Source organism: Asparagus officinalis, chromosome 1 (genome assembly GCF_001876935.1).
Source record: "Asparagus officinalis chromosome 1, Aspof.V1, whole genome shotgun sequence".
In the NCBI taxonomy this organism is placed as follows: Eukaryota; Viridiplantae; Streptophyta; class Magnoliopsida; order Asparagales; family Asparagaceae; genus Asparagus; species Asparagus officinalis.
In genome coordinates, this window is record NC_033794.1 from 123763062 (window position 1) to 123769707 (window position 6646).

The window sequence follows — 6646 nt, forward strand, 5'->3', positions numbered from 1 at the left end:
TTGGCAGCGGCGTAGGCGTGAAAAAGGGGAAAAAGGCAGAAGCTTTTTCGGCTAATTTGAGGAGAATTTAGGCACTCTTTGGAGCCGACGCTGAGTGAGTTTGTGCATCCTTTTTGAGAGAGATATTTGTGTGAGAGAGAGTGATTGTTTGAGGGTTTAGATTGAGTGATTGTAAACCCTACTTGTATCTCTCCCTCTAATAGTAGATCTCCCCCTTCTTGCCCCGTGGACGTAGGCAGTTTGTCGAACCACGTAAAAATTGGTTTGTTTGAGTTTGTGGCCATTGTAATAGTTTTTAGGATCCCTCGATGCGCAGTCCTAGAGCTGACGAGAGGAAGAGCTAATATCCCACTTTGATGGGATATTAGGCTTCGGATTCTTGTTCCCTTTTAGAAACAAGAATTCTTATCGATCTTTCTCTCTTATTGTGCACCAGAAACTCTGCCGAAATTTCCACCGCGCACAACAAGAATGACATTCCATTCCACCCTATTCCCGCGTACCAAACGGGGCCTTAGCATCTCTTCTAGTCTCTTATCTAAAAGGGAAAATATATAGAATAGAAAATGTAAATCGCGCAAGGTCCCTTTATTAAACAAAGTTCATCAAGGGAAAGGTCTGCATGTAAATGATTTGATGTTATTTATGTGATCAGGGTAAAACTGTCTATTGATGAATTATAACAGGTCATAAAAGGATCATGATTAAAGCTGCGCATTAAACCACATTATCATATTATCTCTTCTTCACAGTGTTCTATCAAAGTAAATGGTTCACATTCAAAGTTCTTTTCTTGCAAGAGGGGTCTTAAGCAAGGAGATCCATTATCTCCAATGCTTTTCAATATAGTAGTTGATGTATTACACAAGATGATACATAACAATGTTGAAGATGGAATCTTGACTAATCTTTGTATTAAGCCACCTCTCAATCAGTTGAGAATCCTACAATTTGCAGATGATACGCTCCTCTTCGTCAAGAGTTCTTCTAAGGACATTTCTATGCTGAAAACTATTCTTTATCTCTTCGAGGAAGTCTCAGGTTTGGCCATTAATTATACTAAATCTTCCCTTGTTTACTTTGGAAACATTGCTATGAAAAAACAGCTTCTATCTAATTCCCTTGGTTGCAAAACAGACTCTCTTCCTATTAAATATCTAGGTATGCCTCTGAAATATGAAAAGCTGACAAAATCTGAATGGTAACCTATCTTTGACAATCTCCACAAGAAGCTTGCATCTTGGAAGAGGAATTTCCTGTCATATGGAGGGAAATTAGTCCTTTTAAACTCAGTGCTCACTTCAATTCCGTTATACTACATATCCTTCTACAGATTACCTAATTGGGTCATCAAAAATATTGATAAAATTAGGAAAGGATTCCTATGGACGGGAGCTGATAAAGTAAGTGGCTTCAAGTGCCTAGTTAACTGGAGAAAAGTCTGTTTAAGCAAATTAGAGGGCGGCTTAGGAATAAAGGACATACGTGTATTTAGCAATGCCTTGTTATCAAAGTGTCTTTGGAAGTGTCTTGATCAAAATTCTAATACTGGAAGCTTTCTTCGTCAACTGTATTGCAACAGCGGTCCATCAATTCAAATGATTCACACAAGATCATCAAACTCATCCTTCTGGAATGCAATCATATCTGTTAAGGATGTGTTTCTACATAATATTTCATGGTCTCTTGGTGCAGGTAATAAGATTCGCTTTTGGGAAGACAAGTGGACATGGTCTAACTCATTGGCAAGCCTCTATCATTCTTTATATAATCTAGCTTTTTCTTCAAATGTTCCTATTTGCAGTCAAGGCTTTCTGAGAGACTCCACTTGGCATTGGCGACCTCTGTTGCGGAGATGCATATCACCTTCTTCTCAATCTGATAAAGCCGATCTCTTGAATTTTTTAAGGACCTTCCAAATTTCTTCTCAATCTGATAATCCTGAATGGTTTCTTACTAGATCTGGTACTTTTACAGTGAAGTCCTTCTATCAGTTCCTCAACCAGAGAGGTTTTCTATCACCCCATTTCAAAGTTATCTGGAAGAATGCAATCCCATCTAAAATCAGTTTCTTTATCTGGCTTTTATGCAATAATAAACTTTATACAAAGGATAACCTCTTGCTAAAAGGTTGGGTAGGAGATCCAGTTTGTATCTTTTGTAGCTCTCAACAGGAAACCAGAGATCATTTGTTTTACTCCTGCATTATCTGCACAAGTTTGGACATATTTCAGAAATTATTATCTCCCTTTCACATGGCCATCATATTTTGAAGATCTATTACTAATTGCTAATAAGCTTTGTAGGTGTCAAAAATTACCTATAGGTCCCCGAATACAGCTCGAGATAAAGAGAAGGCGATGAACGTCATTAAGGATTATCCGACGTCGACAAGCGCATGAAGCGAATCGGCGAACCGTTGATGACACGGCAAACACCATGTGGCCCGCGCGTATCAATCAGCTCACACACGTCGGTCAAAACGAGTGCGTCAATCAGTTCGTGCGCGTCGGTCAACACGCGCGCATCAATCAACACGCGCACGTCAACCAACACGCGCACGTCAATCAACGCGCGTTCGACGGTCAGTTCCAAGCGCCGTAAAGAAGCTAACGAACGCATAAAACAAGTTAGCAAATTGTACAAGTCAACAAGACGGTCAAATACGCAAAACGGTGAAAAATACAAGTCCCAAAAAATCAAAAAACACCAAAGGCCAAAAGAAAAGCGCGCGCGCGATCCAACCCGCGCCCGCGCGGGTCGGATCGTGCCGCCCCACGCCCCTTCGAGCAGATTTGACCCAAAAACGTGTTTTTGGCGGTTTCGACGGGTTTTCACGAGATCTTTTCAGTTCCAGAGGTTCCTAACTGCCTAAATCCCATCTCTAAACATGGTTAATCAGTTATTAACTGAAGATAAGGAGGAATCCATCATTCTTATCCCAAAACCCGTATCCGGAGCCCTATAAATACAAGCCTAGGACCTCCTTTCAGCGGGGGCGATTTATTATCAAGACGAGGAGGTGCTGTCGAACTCCAGAGCCAAGAGCCACGAATTTCAACGAGGGTTAGCGAGATCCCGACGAACTCCAACATAAAGAAGGAGTTATTCGAAAGATCTGAAGCCTGTACGTCCGTTTCTTGAGATTAGGCTTTGTCTTAATCTCGAGAAGAGCTACTGATTTCGTTTGATCGATTTCAGCGCTTTAATCAAATAATACCTCGGTGAAGACGAAGCTCTGCCGAATTATCCATCAACCGGATCCAGATCAAAGGCGGTCCACGGATATCAAAATCCCCGGCACAGGTAAAGATCCCACGCAAGCATAAGACGATAAATGATCTCCCTGTGTTTGTTTTGACGAGAGTTATAACTTTTGTTTTCATTGTGTAAAAGTCTTATAAAAAGACTATCTTTTTTTTGTTTTCATTGTAACAACTGAAGTTGTAATGAATACCGTAATGAATACATCAACTTTCGACGCAAACAAGCTTCATGGAAGCGTTGGTCATATTTGGCGTAGTTTTTTCTCATATATCTGCTGGAACATTTGGATCAGTAGGAATAAAGCAATATTTGATAAAACTAGTTTTTCTTACAAGAAGATTGTTAATCATACGATTTATGGCTTGTATGATTGGTCAGATAATGGAAGAGGTGTTGCGGCAAGGGAACTCTCTGCCAGGCTTGAAAAATTTCCTCTATCTCGAGCAAGTATCTGAAGACGGTGGACTTTTTTGGATCATCAATTTTATAGTTTTTTTTTGTTGTTGTGTATATATCTGTTCAGCTATCTTTCTTATGTTGATTATAGAAAGTTTAATTTCTACTATGCACATGTATGGCTGACGTTGGTTCTTCCAAAAATCTGTGTCAACGGTGAATGACGGCAAGGCCCTCTCTTCATCTTCACGGATCTTTGGAAGAAGAAAGTTATACATCACTACTAATAGAAATTCTATTTTCTAAATTCTAACATTTTAGACACAGTTCGTGTCTAAGCTTTTGTAATTAAACATTCTTTTGGATTTTTGGTTTTTAATGAACGGGGTTTAGCCCCTGTTTTTCGATAAAAAAAAGTTGCGTATTAAACACAAACAATTCATGTTAGATGATGTGATCAGTATGTGATTAATTGCATATTAAATTAACATGCAGCATTTGAGTTCTTTTTTTATAGAAAAAAGTATGGGGGCATCACACAGATCTCTAGTCTATCTATTAACTACAATGGTTGTTACATAAAATCACTGCATGTAGTGATGAACTGTTCATCTAATTTTTACATAGTTACCTGTGGAGAAATCAGAAAAACCAGATTTTCTGGCATAAGTCGATTCATAATCTGATTATGCAAAATACCCGTCGTAAGTCGACTTAACAGTCACCACAAGTCGACTTGGCAGAGAGAAAAACAGCAACTGGAGACCACTTCATAAGTCGACTTATCAGAACTGATAAGTCGCCTTGGCAGAGAGAAAAATCACAACTCCAGTGCAGATCGTAAGTCGACTTGTGCACACTGACAAGTCGACTTACCATAAGTCGACTTAGCCTTGTGCATGAGTCGACTTATGCCAGAAAATCTGGTTTTTCTGATTTCTCCACATTACCCCCACAAAGTATCATGCAAAAAACTATATACCAGCCATCATACTGATTAATATATGTATATATATATATATACAAACCTAAAGCTCAAAAACAAAACCAGATTTACAGCTAAATAAAGTTTTACTCATTCTTGATTAATGGGGTTAGCAGCAAAGCAAAACCCCCAACACCATTAACAAGCACACATGCCGTACTGAAATGCATGCTTAGGTTTATTTATTTATTTTATTGGTGAAGGTTTGAGAGTGATTGTTAACAAATTAAAGCAATTTCAGCATATATAGAACAGGAGCTGCTTATATAATTCAAGATGATATCCACGTGCTTATTATTTAGTAAATAGTAACCTATTTTCACCTACAAAGGTAACAATCCGAAAGATATCCCGTCGCCAATCAAGAAAGATCCATAACTGAGCGAGCAATGAGTCATGTAAAGGAAACAAAGTAATGTAGCCAATATAAGAATGAAAATCAAAACCCCTCTGCTGTTGTCAATATTCTAGCAAAACATAACAACATACGATTAATATTGCCCTTAATTAATAGTCTATAGTTTGAATTTGGATCATCTTCAGTACATTAATTTCATCACAGTCGTCAATTGTTAAGCGAACGATAGTGATTCATTCTAAATCTATCACTCATCTCATCCCTTTAAATTGGGCCGATTCCTAATTTGCACTCAAAGATAAATCATAATCGTATACTGAATAATCAATGATTGTGATAAAGTAATGACCTCTACACTCATTTTTTTTTAATAATGGAGAGAACTGAATGCATAGATAACCTCTCCTAAATGAGTTGAAGTTAACACACAAGTTGATCCTGAACAAAAAAAGCATGGTTACCTTTGAACTTCTATCTTCTGTTTTTTTAGTGGCAATGCAACATTGGATCCTGACCAGCCTTTTTCCATGATCCATCGCGTGAATATTTTTTAAAGTACTCTCTTGTACTGCAGACTGACTGCAGTGTTGGTTTGAGAGCACGAAGAAAATTATACTAGCACGCATTAGGTATAAAGAACAAAATAATTTAGCTCGTAAGTCCAATCCTTGAAGAATATATAATTAACAAACCAACCCCCCCTAATTATTTCTTAAAGTCCATTCATATAAAAAGCAAGAAGGAAAGTTCTTCAGATCTACGACGTGGACATTATTTGAAAATATTTGGTAGCATACCCGGATCAAGAGTTCTGTCTTCTTGATCTTGTTATTGAGGATTTCCATGATAGATACTAAAATAAAAAAAAACTTAGATTAGTAAAGAATCATATTCATAATATTTTTGATTATTACTAGATCTAGTATGGCCTGGAGTGAATCGATCTATAATAATATAATATTAAGACACTCGCGATAATTATTTCACGATGTGTGAGGATACCCTGTTTTGATTTTAAATACTTTGTTATGTAAAACTCAACAAGCAAATGGCCTCATGGCGTTTTTCACATTTTCCTTTATTATTTTATTTTACACTTCTGCCTATCTGACATTTACAGCCTATTAGGCAACTTTTAGTGGGCCCCTCAATGTTAAGTGGGCTTTTCCATGGAAAACGTGATTGTACTTTCAGTTTAAATGAATGTTCTACAAGAAAACACGGAATAAACGTGAAGTCTATTGGGCTTTGTTGGATGGGCTCTACGTATAAACTATGGCCTTGATCAAGGAAACCGTTGCTATAGTTTTTGAAAAATGTTATTCGAAAAAAAAAAATCGACATAACTTGCACTTAGAAAATGTAATGGAAAGACTATTCCTTTTGATAACAATTGTTGATTATATGGTGGGTGGTTGAGATTATTTGTAAATCTAACACTCATTGTGTCTTCATGAATTCCACTCATTCCTAATTTCCACTCGAAGAATAATTTTTAACTATTAAATAGATAATCAATGACTGTGATAGAGTAGTAGTTCCTCCACTAATTTTTTGGTAGTCGAGAGGTTCTGAATACTTGTACATAACCTCTGAAACTTTTTATCTCATATGACCGCCCATTGGGTATCTTACAAAAT